A 19,056-nucleotide genomic window follows, 5' to 3' on the forward strand; every position below is an offset into this window, starting at 1 on the left:
ATTTTTCTCGTTCTTTTTTTTTTCTTTTTCTCGTCATGTTCGCCTCCTTCTTGTTCTTTTTCTCTTTATGTTCTGCATCTCTTCCATCCTTTTCTTCTTTTTATTTTCTCGCGGTTGATTTTTTTTCTTCTTTTTTATGTTCTGTTTCTCCTCCGTGCATTCCTTGCCCCCCCCCTCCGTTGTGTCCTTTTTTAAAATTTTCTTTTTCTTTTTCTCTTTCTATTTCTTCTACCTTTATCTCAATGTTTTCGACTTCTCTTACTTTCACTCTCCTTCTTCTTTTTCTTCTTCTTCTTCTCGTTTTCCCCTTTCCATCTTTTTGCACCCCTTCTTTATCATCTACTCTTTCATGTGATTCTTCCTCTTCTTTTTCTTCCTCTTCTTTTTTCTTCTTTTTCTTCTTTTTCGTCTTCTTCCATGTTTTTCTTCTTCTTCACCTCTTCTGCATCTTTTATGTGTATCTTTTTCTTTATTTTCCGCTTCTATTTCTTTTCCCTTCTTTTGTTTCTACTTCCCTTTTCTTAATATGTAGTTCGTCATTCTCTCTTTCATATAGTACCTTTTCTTTCTCTTCTTCTTCTTTTATTTCGTCTTCATCATCTTGTTTTTCCTCTTCTTCCTATTTTTCATCTTTTCTTCATCATTTTCTCTTTCATGTGCTTGGTGTGGTTCTTCTTCTTCATCATCTTCTCTTTCATCTTATTATTGTTCGCTACCTTTTCTTCCATATTCTTGTTGTTGTTTCTGTTGTTGCTGTTCTTCTTCTTCTTCTTCTTCTTCTTCTTCTTCTTCTTCTTGCCATTGTCACCAGATTCAACCCTGACCACTCGATACACAACCAACCATTCTATTACACTCTTTTAAAAAGACTAATAAAATTTTACGACTATGATTCACTCCCTTTTTTTTTCGACTATCGCATTTTCAGAGAGGGACACACATAGATGAGGGAAGAACTAACAATGGGCCATAACTGCTATTAACGACATTAACGTGACTTGGAAATTAACATTCCGCCGTGTTTTTAGCGCCACAATTTTACTTGGACATTCAACCATTCTGTGATTGGCGGAGACTTTACCGAGCATGTGCATGGAAAACGGGTTTTAAGATGGTATACCATCTGCTTTATTATATGACAAGAACATAAATTTCAAAACTTTCGTCTGAGATTAGTGGGGTTACTACTGATAATCGCATTTGAATCAAATGCTATCACAAAACATACATACATGGTAACACTTACACACTCTCTCTAACACACACGCATATAACACCCACCCACACACACACACACACACACACACACACACACACATATATATATATATATATACATATATATACCGAAGGTAAGCAACGTCGAACTTCGCTAGTACTAGATGGGTGACAATCTGGGAATTCAGTCGTCCTGAACTTCACTTGTCACTGGTATTTAACAATGTCGACTCTGGAGAGGTGTGGTTGGAATTGCTCAACACTTGCTAAAAAAAAGATGGGTATCACTAGTTTGTCAAGACTGAAGGAAGCTACCATATATATATATATATATATATATATATATATACACATATATATATGTATATACATATGTATATATATGCATATATATGTATATATATGTATGTGTGTTTATGCATTTATATACGCATGTATGTATATATATGTATATATATCTCTCTCTATATATGTATATTGTTAAAGTGTTTTTTATTCAAAAAGTCTGAAGAAAGGCTGTTCATGTGAAAATTTTCAAACGACATAATGTTTGAATTTGTCCGAATGGTCTTGAAACAATTGTAACTAACAATGAAATACATTATTTGTTGCTATCAACACATTCTTTGAAGTCTTGGTTTTTGTTAAAACAATATATGAATGCTCAATTATGAAATATGATAATTTTGTAGCTTACAGTTTAAGTCATCTCCTTTTGGCTTAAAATTTATTGGTATATGAAAGATTACTGAATTATATAAACCCAATAAAATGCGGAATATTACAAATAAGACGATATATATATATATATATATATATATATATAGTCTTATTTGTAAGGTTTAAAAATATAGAAAACAAAGACAAATGTACGTTTATACAGTTTGACATCATAGACTTTTATCCCTCGATATCCGAAGAACTTTTTAACATTGCCCTAGAATTTGCCGAGGCATACACTGATATATCCTCGGAAGAAATCAACATCATTAAAAAATGTAGAAAATCAGTTCTAATAAATAACAATAACAAATGGATAAAAACTAAAATGAAAAATTCGATTGATTTGGCGATGGGTGCAAGGGATTCTGCAGAGGCATCAGATCTTGTGGGATTATTCATTCTATATACCCTCACAAGCATATTTGATACTACGGATATCGGCCTATATAGAGATGACGGACTAGCTATAATAAAAAAAAAAACTCCAACAAAGTCAAGGGAGATAACTTTAAGAAAATCATACACAAGGAAATTAAAAAATTAGACGTATCAGCTAACATAAAAATAACAAACTTCCTGGACGTCACGTTGAATTTAGATAAAAACACATATGAACCCTACTTAAAAGATAACGCTACTCCAGTATACGTAAACCCTAAGTCCAATCACCCACCATCAATTATAAAACAGATTCCTAACTCGATCGTAAGTAGACTCAGTAATAACTCAAGCGATGAAAGTGCATTTAACAGGTCAACCAATATCTACGAAACAGCCCTAAAAAATAGTGGATGCAAAAATATCGATATCAAATACAAGCAACAAAACACCAATAACTATAATAAAATTAAAAATAGAAAAAAAGAACTATAATTTGGTATATGGCCCCATACAATCAAATGTTAAAAACAAAACTTGGCAAGAAATTTCTAGATCTTATTGAAAAACACTTTCCCGCAACCAAATCCTTACACAAAATCTTCAATAAAAATACCTTAAAGTTATCCTACAGTGGTTGCGAAAATTTAGAGATGATAATTAAAGCACATAATAACAAAATATTAAATAAAAACAATGTAAACAACAACAAAATAAACAATAAAAAAGTAGACACCATGACAAAAATAAAACTAACACTGGAAGAAATAATAATAATAATAATAATAATAATAATAATAATAATAATAATAATAATAATAATGATAATAATAATAATAACAAACCAACCCCGGACAAGAACAACCATACCATATATAAAAATAATAATAACGAACAAGATAAATGCAACTGTAGACACCGCACACTTTGCCCACTTCACTATAAATGTCTAACCAAAAGCGTAGTTTACCAGGCAAAAATATTTTCGAAAGAAAACCCGAATAACAAGAAATATTACGTAGGTATGACTTCCTTAGATTTCAAAACCCGATACTATGACCACAAAAGTACATTCAACAATAAAAAACATCGTATAAAAACAACACTAGCGAATAAATACTGGAAACTCAAAGAAAGCGGACATTCGTCGGTAGTCGAATGGAAAATAATAAGACAAGCTACCACGTGTAGGGACCTAGACGACCCATGTAGATTATGCCTTCATGAAAAATTTGCTATCCTGTACTTTAAAGAACCCCAACATCTATTAAACTGTAGAAGAGAAATAGCAAACAACTGTGTTCACAAGAAAACTAACAAAAAACAATAGAAAATAAATAAAGTAAATAAACATGAATATTCATAAACGATCACACATATATGTATGTATATATATATATGTATATATATGTGCATATATGTATGTACACATATATATATATTTATATATAAACTAACAATAAAAGGAAAAAAAAACACTAACCTAGTTTTAAAACAGATCCTTTGTCCGACAAATGCATGCCCATTGGCTGATAGGAAGGGCGCGGTGGATACTAGAAAGCTGATTGGCTAAATTAAATCTCAATAGTAGAGGAGCATATAAAAACGATAAACAACCACAGAATTCGCGCATAAGCCTGAAGAGTCCTAGAGTGGATGAAACGCGGAATATTCAGTGTAGCTTAATCGCCATATATATTTTATAAATTACTAACTAGCTCTACCTACGTATTGAGCACTTTTGAAGTAAATACTTAAAGTTTACGCATAAATCTATACTTTCGTATATTAATTTTATGTGAGTAAATTAAGTAGTGTATATATATATATATATATATAATTATTCACTGACAGTGTTTCGTTGTCTACGACTCATCAGAGTGGCTGAATCTTGCGAGATTCAAAATAGGGACCCCATGGTTAGAAGCGTATCCCCCTACCACTAGGTTATCTCACACGACTGAATGTACCGCGTTTCAAAAAAGTATCGCAAAACAAAAACAAAAAACGTCTACATAAAAAATGCGATACGTTAAGTCGTGCGAGATAGCCTAGTGTAAGGGGTTACGCTTATTACCATGGGGTTCCGATTCCAAATCTCGCTAGATTCAGCCACTCTGATGAGTCGTAGAGGATGAAACACGCGTCAGTGGATAATCATGTTTTAAAAATAATACACATGTCGCTCCCCATTTGGGGATACCAAAATTGGTTAAAAGGGAAATTATTCCCAACTCGCATTTAGGTAAAAATGCACTTTCGTATATATAATTGAATTGATTAAAAAAAAAGTATCGCAAAACAAACAAACACACACACACGCACACACAACAAACACACACACACACAACAAACACACACACACACAACACACACACAACACACACACACACACACATATATATATATATATATATATATATATATATATATATATATATATATATACCGGATCTCGAGGCGGAGACGTTAACCATAATATCGTTTAAAAAATCAACAACAAAAACTACGTAAACAGATAAACGATAATATCTAAGCCGGAAATTGTCTATGGCATCATGAGGCCGCTGGACTGAAATGCATAATGTTCGGGGTTCGAATCCTAACAAGAGTCGAGCTACGCTGAAGAGGAGTAGGATTCTGAAACACGCGTGTCCGTAGATTACTGTTTTTAAAAATGATAAATAAATATATATATATAGGTGGGTGTTTAAATTTTTTTACATATATAATAGCAATCAGCCCGGCGTTACCCAGTCATAAAATACACCTTAATATTATATTAAAATTCATGCACATCTCGTATTTATTATTGTGCTTAATATAAATTAGTGATTTCCAAAGTAAATCGACACCCACACGTATATCTCTCCAGCCTTATCCGTTTGCATATGACCTAAATCCATGCGTATACGAACCCGCAAAAAATAATGTGGTTTACGCTATATCTTTTTATTAGCGCATGCGTTAAAAAATAACCCCCTAAAAATGGATATGGTCGACGCCATGCCAACGGTTTTTTTAATCAATTTTGACCTCTTAGCAGCTATTTTCACGGCTAAAAACGAAATCAAAAGTCTGCTACCGGTTCAAATATGCTAAATATCAAATTTTAACTCTGTAGACACAAATATTTATAGAGGAGTTTGATAGAGACTTTTAACATACACACCGACAAGGTCATATATATATATATATATATATATATATATATGAAAAATAAAATACGTATTGAATATGTTAACATCCAAGATTTTAAAAATAAATAAGTGTTTATTTTTAAGAAATATATTTCTGAGCAAAACTCCCATTTTAATCCTGTGTTTTTTTTTTCTCTTTTTCTTCGCCATGATGTTCAGGTGATCTAAGTTGCGTGAAGAGTCCACTTAATGTTAACTGTGGTGCTTTTTTTATATCGAATAGGTAGTGCCTTGCGGTGCGATTTGAAATTCTAGGTAGTTTTTATCTTTTTTAATTATATATATATATATATATATATATATATATATATATATATATATATATATATATATATATATTCATGTGCTTGAATGTTTTCCTCTTAAATTCTTCCCAATTATGGAGAGTGTAGAAACTATGCATTAATTGAATTCGGCGTAATAGTGAAATCAAACCAATCATCTAATACGAAACTAGAAAAAAAAAGTAATAAAAAAATGTCTGTTTTTAAAAGGAATATGCCAATTAGTTAACCCTTCTGTAGTCGCTCACATAGCCGTGACTGAGTATATGAAGAAGTTCGTTTTAATAATTTTTTAATAGAAAAAGTTGGCTTGTAATATCAATCTCATATATATGGAAGAAGATATAGACGAACGATCCCGACTTCCAGTCATGAAATACTTCGTCTGGAGATGCCAAAACAAAAATAAGGATCTGAAAGGATGTCTATAACCGCAAGGAAACGGTGATATAATGCGCTCACTTAGTTGGTTATTTTAACCGGGGTAGTTTTTACAAAGGGTTAGAACCGCGTGCTCTATATCCAGATAGAGGCCACAGCTTGAATAGGTGTTCATAGCAGCTAGAATACGTTCTCGACAGTCAGTCTAATTCTGTTCAGTTCTATGAGACTTATTCCCACTCTCTTTATCTGTACCTAAACCCAAACGTAGATTCCATGAACAAAGCTTCTTTCTTAGAACTGCACGCCTGTGGATTTCTCTTCCGTTTGCCTGCTTTTCAGCTGATTACAACCTGATTGCCTTCAAGTCCAATGTGAACAAGTTCTTGATGAACCGTCCCCCCTTAAGTAATCCAATTTTACAAAATTCCCACCACTTATGTTTACTACGCTATAGTCGCAATGACTAATGTATACCCCTTAACTCTTGTGCTCGAGTGGCCTCCGGGCCTTGATAAGTGGTGACTCCATTGTACCCCCCGCCAAAAAAAAAAACAAAAAAAAAACACCGTACCATCTCTTTCGGAAGGGGTTTGTTTGATACTAATCGCCTAGGCCACCCCACTGAGAATTGTCGACAGAGAAAATAAAGCTTTTTATCCTATACTACACAGGCACGCTGATCCAAGTGCACTGCCTTTTCAAAAGCACAACTGACCCTGTGCCTACCATCCTGGAGAGAGTGCTTAAGGGCCAGCAAGTGCAGGAAATTATTTTTTTCTGCAAGTTTATATTTTTTCTTCAAACAAAATGGTCACGTGACCACTGACGCTTTTCTCATTGGTCGATGTAAGATCAGATTACGTCAAAGGTTAGCAGTGGAGTCGGCGATAACTAACAGACCATAAATAAAATAAAAATAAATAATAATAAAAGACATAGTAATCGTACTAAAATATCGTAATAGGAGATTGGAAGACCCCTCCCCCTCCCAAGCCTCCGCTCCCACTGTTGAATATGGTGTTGTCACTCCTTTCCGTGTGAGTCCTGGGGACAAACGTATCACTTACCGAAATACCGAAATTCAAGCGAGTTCACGAATTGGACGAACGCGGCAAAAGAAAACTTGATACGTGAAGCCGTTCATTAATTGCAATTTTAAATCTACCATTTAGCAGCTGCACCAACTAGTTTTTTTTTTATTACAGAAACAAATCGCGCGCGCACGCACGCACACACGCGCGCACACACATATTATTCATTTGTGTATTATCAGTTTACTTGGTTCTTTTTACTTATCAATTTTATTGATTTATTTCGATGCCGCAACTGGCAAACATTGTCAAACTGAGTCTGTATATATATATATATATATATATATATATATATATATATATATATATATATATATATATATATATATATGAATGGAAATGTATAAATGTATAAAAAAGAATATGAAAAGTATAAAAGCTTATAATGTTTCTTTATTCGTTTTTAATTGGTGACGTGCAGGAATACAAAATAATATTATATTCATCGGTGTAATGAAAGTATGAGCATACACGGGGAAAAGGGGAATATATATATATATACATATATATATATATATATATACACACACATGTGTGTATATATATGTGTGCGCATATATATGTGTGTATGTATATGTGTGTGTGAGTGTGTGTGTATATATATGTGTGTGTGCATACATATATCTATGCGTATGCATATATATATGCATATATATATGTACATGCATATATATGTATATATATTTATATTTATAACCACGCACTCACACACACACACACACACACACACACACACACATATATATATATGGTAAGTTATAAAATATATATGGCGATTAAGCTACACTGAATATTCCGCGTTTCATCCACTCTAGGACTCTTCAGGTTTATACGCGAATTTTGTGATTGTTTGTCGTTTTTATATATGCTATATACGGAATATTCAGTGTAGCTTAATCGCCATATATATTTTATAACTTACTAACTAGATCTACCTACGTATTGAGCACTTTTGAAGTAAATACTTAAAGTTTACGCATAAATTTATACTTTCGTATATTAATTTTATGTGAGTAAATTAAGTAGTTTTATATATATATATATATATATATATATATATATATATATATATATATATATATATATATAAACTCTCTCTCTTTCTCTCTCTCCCCGTCTTTTCAACTCTTCCACTTCTATGTGTACATATATATATATATATAATATATAGCTGAATGTGTGTGTGTGTGTGTGTGTGTGTGTGTGTGTGTGTGTGTGTGTGTGTGTGTGTCTAGTCATGAATAGGTGTATGGGTGTCTTATATAGTAATTTATAAAATACATATGGCGATTAAGCTACACTGAATATTCGGCGTTTCATCCACTCTTGGACTCCTCCGCATAAGCCTGAAGAGTCCTAGAGTGGATGAAACGCCGAATATTCAGTGTAGCTTAATCGCCGTATACATTTTATAAATTATTAACTAGCTCTACCTACGCATTGAGCACTTTTGAAGTAAATACTTAAAGTTTACGCATAAATCTATACTTTCGTATATTAATTTTATGTGAGTAAATTAAGTAGTTATATATATATATATATATATATATATATATATATATATATATATATATATATATATATATATCAGGCGCTACATGTACTCTCCGTTTATCTCGGCATCGTTTCCAGTCTCCCCGGCATTTCTACTTGCCACTGGTATTTAACGCTGCCGACTCAAGAGAGGTGTTGTTGGGGATGCGCAAATCTAGCCAAAACATATATATTCTTTAAGCAGAAATACATATATATAACAACGAAGATGAGGAAGTCAGTCCGACAATCTCAATCAATTAAAATACGTCATCTCAAAAATACAGACAATTACTATATATATATATATATATATATATATATATATATATATATATATATATATATATATATATATATATATATATATACCTGAATGCGCCTGATTAAAATGTGCACCCCTATAGGTTCTTGTTTACAACATCTGACGGAACCTCCTGATTTTAACTCTCTATGACGAAAAAGACTTGATATTTTCATTGCAAACTTTGCTTTTGCATAAACTGTATCGGTTGAAGAGAGCTCTAGTTACTGGCAACTAGCTGACCGAAATATTCTTATGGCTGTGTAGAAGTATATTTTTGCTTATGTAAAAACAAATAAAGAATATATATATATATATATATATATATATATATATATATATATATATATGTTTATGTACACATATGTATATATATGTTTATGTACACACACACACACACATACACACACACACACACACACATATATATATATATATATATATATATATATATATATATATATATAGCATTCTATCGTCTTATGTCTGCTTATCTGCTGGTTTATTCCAATACCGTGACTAACAAACATTTTCACGCTGCGCCTGTGTTTTTTTTAATTTTTTTATTTTATGTTTGAACCAGCCTGGGTACCTGGCGTTGCCCGGGTGTTTGGCGGTGTGTGTTGAGCAAAAAAAAAAAAAAATGCTAGTAGGTAGGCAGGCTCGAACCCGTAGCGCGAAGGAGGAAAGGAACGTGAAAAAAAAACGCGACGTGTTTGTTTTTGCGCCTAAGATTAAACCGGAAGTGACGTAGGTTTATATTAAGTTTAGTCAATCGAATAGAGGGGTGGACTTTCGAAAATATCGACGAAAAAGCCACCACTCTTGTAGAAAATTGCTCAGTTGCGAGTGAAGTAATTAATGTTTGTAATCAATTTTTTTGATATTTGTCGTCCAAAAGGTCGAGCTTCAAACTGATACCAATCTTGTGAAAATCCTTCGCCTCTGTCGAAGGTTTTGGGCAGACATACATGCATGCATCCATCCATCCATCCATACATGATGATTGCAACGTTTTGTCAGACGAGTGCCACTCTCTCAGACATTTAAAATCCATGAGTCCAAATGCCTGAGGGAGTATCTATACAAAGATGATGTTACAGAGTCTTAGCTTTGTACGACAGCTAAGTCTCTCTCTCGGTTCAAAATGTTGAGATCCAGCAACAAGCAAGAGCAAGATAGCCAGCAACAAATTAACTGCAGACCAGATTAATGCGGGTACTGGTCTCCCGCTTTGTTTTTTAAATCAGAGATTTGCTTCTCCTAGAAAGGTTGCCTTCATCACGGCTTACGGGAGCCCTCTCCACCCGAATACACATATACACACACAAATATACACTGTGCTAGTTGGCCGTTGACCCAGAAAAAGAGTTCATTCACCCTTTGGAAGGTCTTGTTTTTAATCCTTCAGGGAGACTAGCAACCCTCCTCACCAAACAAGTCTGGTGGGGGAACCAGTTTAGTCGCCGGTGACCCGACCATTAGGCACGTAGTACTGGGTTACACGGTACCAGTAGCATATGACATGACCTGACAAACATACATACATACATACATACATACATACATTTAAACAGACAGGTGAGATTTCTATTACAGATTGCCTTTTTCTTCTTGTTTTATGTATCTGGAGTTATTTCCCTTGATTATGATGTTTTAAGTTACTTCCATCTATTGTATGTTCGTTAGATTTTATTATATTTTCATATTTCGTTTTGATTACTGATAGAGGAACTCTTAAAATTAAGTTCTAATCTTTGATAATTTAGAGAATATGAATTTTTGAACGTGTTTAGGAGATTCACTTGTAGTCTTTAAAAAGATAAATGCATAATATTGTTTACCGGTAGGTGGCGACATTAACTGATTATCAAGTTCGAATCCAGCTTGTTCTTTTTTTTCTTTTTTTTTATTACATTTTCACCCCAAACAAGGCACATTGCAACTTTGGTGTAGGGGGCTACTATAAGGGGAAACAACTACTGGGGTACTATGTAGGGATTTGGGCAGCAAGATGTTGGTTCACGTTGCACTTGAACTTCTGCATGTCAGTACAGTTGGGGAAGCAGTGACCTGGAATGGAATTTCAGAGTCTAGCGGTTCTGGGGTAGAAACTACCGTCGTGGGGGCACAAGTGCTTGCAGTTCGTCAGAGCATTCACCACTAAAATACTTGTAGAACAGGCAGAGGGATGCAACGTTACGGAAGCACTTTCATTTAGCAATGTTAACAACCTTTACGTAGTCCCCCATGTTAATATCTCAGATCTTTTTTATTCCTAATATTGTCATGGGTGGCTCCGCCCTCGATGAAGAATCAGATCTTAAACTTTGTAGCCTTTCTTTCTCCTAGAATCCTTCACGGGGTTCATATGTTCGATCCATTGCTGCTTTTGCTTTTCATAAAATCCGTTCCCTCTATCGCGCTCAAAACCTGACAGTTGAGACTTTTCGTCCATCTTGTTTGAAGCCTTGATGAATTGTTTGAATAATATCGAGCTTCATGTTCAGCGGTTGCAAGAGTATTCCGTGTCTATCTACTAGAGGGCGTTGATAGCGTTTCATATTTTGCAGGGCTGTAATTCTTATCGTAGGAGATCTTCCTGTTCAGTAAGCACACATTTCTGGAAGATTTCGAGGTCGTAGGACTTCAGAGCCCTTTTCGATTTATTCACCCAGAATAATTAGATTGAATACATCTGGGCAGGAACTGCTAAAAACAGCCTATCCTGCCTTAACAGAGTACAAAATAGACTTCGTAGCTTAGTGGGGGGTGCCCTTTTCTCTACCCTGCAACCTCTCTCCCACAGAAGAGACGTTGCGAGCCTATCCTTGTTTTATCGTTATTTCCATGGCAGGTGCTCGTCTGAACTCCAATCTCTGGTCCCTCCTCGCCAATCTTTCACGAAAAACGCCCGTCTAGCTGAATCCACTGTCAAAAATTTTCCCCACTCTTTATCTGTGCCTAAATCAAAACGTAGATTCCATGAACAAAGATTCTTTCTTAGAACTGCACACCTGTGGAACTCTGTTCCGTCTGCCTGCTTCCCACCTGACTACAACCTGGATGTCTTCAAGTCCAACGTAAACAAATTCCTAATGAACTGCCCCCTTAAGTAAACACTTCATTAAATCTCCGTACTGTATTTGCAATAACCCTTATCCCTGAGTGGCTTCCGGGCCTTGATAAGTGGTGACCACCGTGTAAAAAAAAATCTAGTTATAAAATCATTAATTTCCAATAAACACCTATCATTTACTCCAGCAATATTTTAAAATGCACCACACTTGCGTACTTGTGTACAAAAACTTAATAAACAACATGTACCTATAGTTCAAAAACTTAACCTGATTGAGCAAAACCAACTTGGGTTTTACATTTAGCGAATAACATTTGTCCTAAATATGTTTTCTTATGAATGTTTGTCTCATTTGAAGGTTCTTGGTTTGGTTTGGTTGTTTCCGGCATATCAACCCTTTTCCTGGCTATTTAATGTCGAGTCCAGTTATTTTGGAAACAGTTTTTATGCTTCGAGTTCTTTATATCTTTAATTATTTTTTTGAGGAGTTTGGTTGGGTTGTTTTGTTTTACGGCATATCAAGCCTTTTCGGTTTATTTTATGCCGAATCCAGTTATTTTGGAAATAGTGTCAATGTTGCATCCAGTTATTTTGTAGACGGTTTTTATATCTTCAATTGCAGCGCTTCTACACAATTTGTCCCCGGAACCGCTAGACTTTGGAATTCCCTCCCGGGTCCTGCTTCCCGAAAAGGGATGTTGTTTTAGAATTGGCAAAAAAAAAAAAATCAGTTGAAATCATTGTTTTTTTATCTGAAAACTTTATTTATAGTCGATAAATAAAAACAATCATTTCAACTGATTTTTTTTTTTTTTTTTTTTTTTTTGCCAATTCTAATAAGTTACAATGGTAGCTTTCAAATCATGCAGTCGGGATTTCCTGAATATTACCTGAATTATTATAAAAAAGCAGGTGAAAAATTGTCGCCATCTTGTTAAAATCGAAACGGAAAATCACCCTTTTAAACTCTCCTGTGTCTTACAATCGTTTTCAGCAAATTCTGTTTTCTATTTTCTTTAATAAATAATTTTCTACCTCATCGATTGTCAATTTTTTGATACATTTATCTTAAAAATACGAGGAATACGTAGATGCCATTGTTTTCATGTGACACTCACATTCCTGTCCCAGGGTATTGAGAACTCTACAATCTGCCAGGTTTTTGAGACCTTGTCAATGACAACCAAATCCGGACGATTATGTTCCAATTGCTTGGTCGTTATGACAGTTTTGTCCCACCATACCTCTACCTTGCCACCCTCACTTGTTCTCACTTCATCAAGCACCTCCTCAAACCATATTCCAACACACTTCACCCCAACACCTCCCAAGAGTAATCACTAGCCAAACGTCCGTTGGATGCGCACAAAAAGAACTTGGACCTTGGGGAGGCTTTTTGCCACCCAAATGCCAGTGAAAACTAATAGTCGCCACCAACGAGAAATCAATGGTAAGCGACTCTTACGGTAACATAAATTCATCTGCAAAGGTTATCGAAAGAGATGGAGAGTACTGGAAATCTAGAGAGATTTGAAACTCAGATTCCAGAGGACGCCACAAGTTGTTCTCAAAGATAAATCTTTGATGATAATATGTGTGACTACTCTTAGTGAGTAAATAACAATAGCATTATGAACGATTACTGAAACCCGAAAAAAGCTAAGACGAATGGAAGTAGGACAGGAGAATAAGGAACACAGTCAAAATACTGAGGAAAATCTCTGAATGTGGAAACAAACACACATAACTAATAAACACAAACCAGACGTAGGTAAAGTGAAATATAAATAAAGCAAAACAAATATATAAAGAAACATTACACGAGCACAAGGCAACTGAAACTGGAATCAAAAGAAAACAACGCACTCGCGCATAGTATGGTGCGACCATCATCAGGTGGCCCCACACAGAATAGTCGTAAAAGTTCAAGGAGGATGAAAAGACTTGAAAGAGGGGTACTTGTGCATTTAACGAACCAGACGTAACTCAGCATTTGCTCGGCTTTGTCCGACGCATGACGTCAACAGCCGGATATACCCGAGCGTTGCCGATTAAGCAGACGAGAATTTCGCTATCAATTGGAAGAGTGTCACAACTCAAGAAACGCTTATTTGAAGAGTTTAAAAAAAAATAGTTTTAAAAAGATAACTGACGAAATAATAATGAATATTACAAACATTGCGGACCAGCTCCAGACCCCCAGAAGCTGCACTAAACTTTTGCCAGCAACGGAAATTGTTGGCAGAAGAGAAAAGGTGTTTATTTACATTTGGGCAAGGATTGTGTACTTGCAAAGAGAACAAGCCTTTCCGACGTTTACGGTTGGAGGTGTAGAAGTGTAACATGTCGTCGATGGACCTCCATTAGGATTGGGACCTTCTTCTCAAAATCCCGACTAACCATCGCGTGTATAATAAAAATAATATACTTATGGCGTTCGAGATGGCATCTACAAAAAATCTCCATAGCGAATGTGGGTTAAGTTCTCGCCACACAATTGTGGATTGGAAATTTTTCCTGTGTGATATATGCAGGGACTATTTTCTTAGGAATCCCCGTTTTTAACCGCAGAAAACACAACGTCGGCAGACTTCTGACACCGGTCTGGATACGACCCCGCCGAAAAGGAGGGTTTCTTCGTCACTGTACCAAATAGGAACGCCGAAACCCTCCTTTCACTAATAAATAAATAAATAAATCCTTGTTTCTGGCGAAAAAAAATGTACAAATAATCCTTGTTCCTCCCCCCAATGCTTTTTATTGCCCTTTTTTAAAGACTTTTTCCATTTATTTGACATAGAGTTGCAAAAAAAAAAAAAAAAAATTAACTTTTACGTGTTTAAGACATAGACAATGTTTTTTTGTTAAAAATTGAAAAAAAAAAACAAAAAAACAGTTCAGACAAAAAAAAGTTTCCTATTATTTAACAAAAAAACTTGTCTTATATGTATTCATTTTGAAAACAGAAGACAATTTCAAACAATAATAATAAAAAAAAACAAATGAACGGTAGGTTTTTGCTTTTTACTTATTTAATTTTTATGTTTCTACATTTTACAATTTCATTGTACAGTTATTTTGTTGTAGCGTTGTTTTTATGTTATCGCCAACGCTCGGTTTTATCCGGCTGTTGACGTCATGCGCCGGACAAAGCCGAGCAAATGCTGAGTTACGTCTGGTTCGTTAAATGCACAAGTACCGAAAGAGGGATTAACAACTTGACATAAATTGGAAGGATATAGACAGCCCTGAAACCATGAGGAGAGTATTACTATTGAAACTCGTGGCGGCGACGAGAGTCTTGAAATCGATGAACGTCGTGGTTGGCCAACGAATGTTTACAACGATGATTTAAGGGCCTTAGTCGAAGCCAATCCACGCACAACTGTTGGCGAATTTGCTTATGAATTAGATATAACGAATAAGACGATTTCCAACCACATGAGAGAGCTTGGAAAGACAAAGAACTTGATAAATATGTGCCTCTCGAATTGAACGAAAACCAAAAAAAAAAAAAAAATGCCGTTATGAAGTGTCATCTTCTTTTCTTTTACGCAACAAGAACGACTCGTTTCTCGACCGGGTTGTGACTTGCGATGAAAAGTGGGTTGTTTACAACAACCGGCGACGCTCAGCTCATTGATTAGATGCTGACGAAGCTTTACGACACTTCCCGAAGCCAAAGTTACACCAAAAAGAAAGTCATGTTGACTGTTAGGTTCTCTGCGACCGGTCTCACCCATAACAGGTTTTTTTTTAATACAGACGAAACCATTACTGTCAACAAATGGATGAAATGAATCAGAAACTTCGACAACAACACCCAGCATTAATCAACAAAAAAGCCCGATTCTCCTCCACAATAATGCCCGAGCGCACGTTACTAAACCAATCCTGCATAAGTTGAAGGAATTGGGCTACGCAACTCTGCCTCATCCGCCACACTCTCCATGCCTCTTACTTACCGACTAAAACTTTCTGCGTGAAAAATGTCTAAAAAAACCCAAGCGATATATTAAAAACGCCTTCAGCGACTTAATCGCCACCAGAACGCAAGATTTTTACGTTACTGGCATAGATACACTTGTTTGGCATCGACAGAAGTGTGTTGATTCTGATGGGGCTTATTACGATCAATAAATTTTTGTTTGAACCGAGATATGTTCATCTGAATTTAAAAATTAAAACCGCAAAAACTTTCTTGTCAACCTGGTGGTAATAAATAAGAAAACATTCTTTATTCTGAATTTTTAAATATTTTACATTATATCTTGTTTCAGCCTGTCCTGTTCTCATGATACTTTCTTGGCCTTTTGGTCAAGATCAAAGTGTAGTATCTGTTCTTCAGATGCTGCACTTCATTTTCTTGTTCTCTTTCGGTGGAGGAGAAATCCTTCACGACTGATCAATTTTTATTTTTGTACCTTTTCTCCACGTTAAAAAACGACCCTGGTGTCTAACTCTGTCCCGTGGGGAGGCATAGTAAATAGGTACAACAGCAGCGGGGGTGTTTTTTTTGTTTGTTTTTTTTTTGTTCCTTAACCCTAACCCTAACAACAGCAACCGGGTGTGGTTTCCCTTGGCACCAAAGTCAACAGAGACTAGTCCATTGTTGAGTTGGTTTGTTCTCTATAAACCGTCTCTGGTTCTGTGGAATTCTGAGAGATCAACCTTCCCAGGCTTTGCCTCCTTCGATTTTAGGAAAGTTTTGTGTATTGCTGATCGACTAGGTTTCCCTCCCAGGAAATACCGACAGGGTTACACAGGAGATATTTGTAAGCAAGGGTGCTCTTCCTCGGGGGACCTGACTTTTGAAATTGTATTTTCCTAACCTTGTGTCACATCATCCCGTTGGGTGAGGGAGGTAATTTACTTATATCTTTCTTTTCCCGCTCTTCTTTGTTTTCACGCTATTATTCTGAATTCACTCTGTACTTTTTCTTTTATTTTCCCTTCTTTTCCGCCTCTGTTATTCTTCCTTTTCTATATTCTAAATTTAGTTCGGCCCTTTTTCCTCAGTTGTAACCATCCTTTTTCTATTTCCTTCCTCTCTTTTATTTTCATGTCTTATTATTTCTCTAACTTTTTTTCAGTCTAAACTCTTACTCACCATCTCGCCTCATTTCTCCCCCTTTTCTTTTATATTCTCCTTTCTGCTATCTCTCTCTCTCTCTCACTCTCTCTCCCTCTCTTATCCCTTACCTTTCTCCCTCTTCTATATTCTCGGTTCCCCATCCTTTTTATGTTCTAACTCTTCTCCCAGCTCTCCATTCCCGTTTTCTAAATTCTCTTTTCAACTGTCCTCCTATTCTATTTCTATATCTTTATTTCTTCTACCCTAGATCCAATCTCTCTCTCTCTCTCTCTCTCTCTCTCTCTCTCTCTCTCTCTCTCTCTCTTTCTCTTCTCTTCTCTTGTGTTCTTGTTTTGCTTTCCTCCTATACAGGAATAAACGGGTCGTAAGCGGGATGCTAAATAGAATATTTTATTCTACGCCTTCCCCCATCCCTTCAAGAGGGTAATAAAGACGCTTTCTAGGCTTCTAGCCTCATCAGGGAATTGGTAAAAAATATAAAATTAAATTGTTTTAATTAATAATGAATAAAATATGGCGATGAAAAGCAGTCTGCAATTCAGCGCTCAACGCCAAAAAGGACACTCAAAAACGAGGCGCCACATGAAAGGGTATCAGTTTATGTTTTTATAGTTTTTATTCTTGTGACCTTTGAATAACTTTCCTTCTCTTGCACTCATTAACCTTTGACCCTTTACGATACTATCACTCTTGGGATAAATACTACGATTATTACAAACTAGCTGATACAACCCTCTACGACGGGTAAAAAAAATGTCAGCAGAAGTGTATTACTGTCAACAAACCAAAAATAAATAAGTCGATGAACTAATTTACAGCAAATTAATTTTTTATTAAACGCAAGAAAATTTAATCTTCTATCGATCTTTTTCTTTCCATTGGCATCACTAGTTAACAAGGTCTTAAAGTCACTCGAGGATAAGAGTTAATGATTGTAAGGTGGTCGGTTAGACAACAGTATAATAATCGGTAGTAGTGGAACTTGATTATTTAGAGGACGACTCGACAAAAACTTGTTTAGATTAGACTTGAAAATGATCATGTTTTAATCAGCTGGAAAGCAGTTCCACAGTATAGAGTTCTACAGGAAAGCAGTATAAAGAAAATAAAGTTTGCTCATGGATTTTGCGTTTAAGTTTAGGCACAGATAAAGAGTAGGGGAAATTGTCGACAGTGGTTGTAGCTAGACAAGTGTCTGTTGTGAATGTTTTTCAAGAGGGCATAACGTGAATCTAAGTTGAGCACTTACCAAGAAACTAACGATAGAGCAAATAATACCAACGTCTCTTGTTGCTAGCTCTTTGGTGTTTTTACACTTTTGTAAGCATTTCTAATTTCAAATTTTGTATTGTTTCTGTTGTGGCCCGGAAAGGTAACCTAGTAAGACACGAATATAGTTTACAAAAGTCTTTCTTGTTTGCAACAAGATAGAATACATAAAAAGATGATAGTTGTAGTTCTTAATTGTAGAGTTGAATGTAATAATCAAAGTAGAAAGCGCGCGCGTGCGCGCGTGCGTGTGTGTGTGTGTGTGTGTATTACGCGGTTATACAACTTACCTTCGGATGGGATCGGAGAAAAAGAGAAATTAAAGACGGCAGCCATGGATTTATAAGGTGTAGTCTCGTGGAATCTCACGAGATCTCATCTTCCACTGCACACTTATGCAAATGGAATGGGGTCAGTTTTCTAATAAATGCCTGGTTGCAGAGGTGGTTGGGAGAACACGTGCTGGAAGTTGAGAGAGAAAGTTGGCAGTGACGAATC

General features: G+C 35.4%; 1 protein-coding gene and 1 pseudogene across 3 annotated transcripts in view; one reads left to right on the forward strand and one right to left on the reverse strand.

Annotated features, from left to right (window-relative positions):
- LOC145252783 (E3 ubiquitin-protein ligase PDZRN3-B-like) overlaps positions 1-19,056 on the reverse strand; it is a 703,291-nt gene that overhangs the window by 581,313 nt on the left and 102,922 nt on the right. The gene's annotated exons all lie outside the window — the stretch shown is intronic.
- Positions 16,492-16,623, forward strand: LOC145252979 (U2 spliceosomal RNA; annotated as a pseudogene).

This window comes from Euprymna scolopes, chromosome 29, assembly GCF_053919585.1.
Source record: "Euprymna scolopes isolate OS-2025 chromosome 29, ASM5391958v1, whole genome shotgun sequence".
NCBI classification, from domain to species: domain Eukaryota; kingdom Metazoa; phylum Mollusca; class Cephalopoda; order Sepiida; family Sepiolidae; genus Euprymna; species Euprymna scolopes.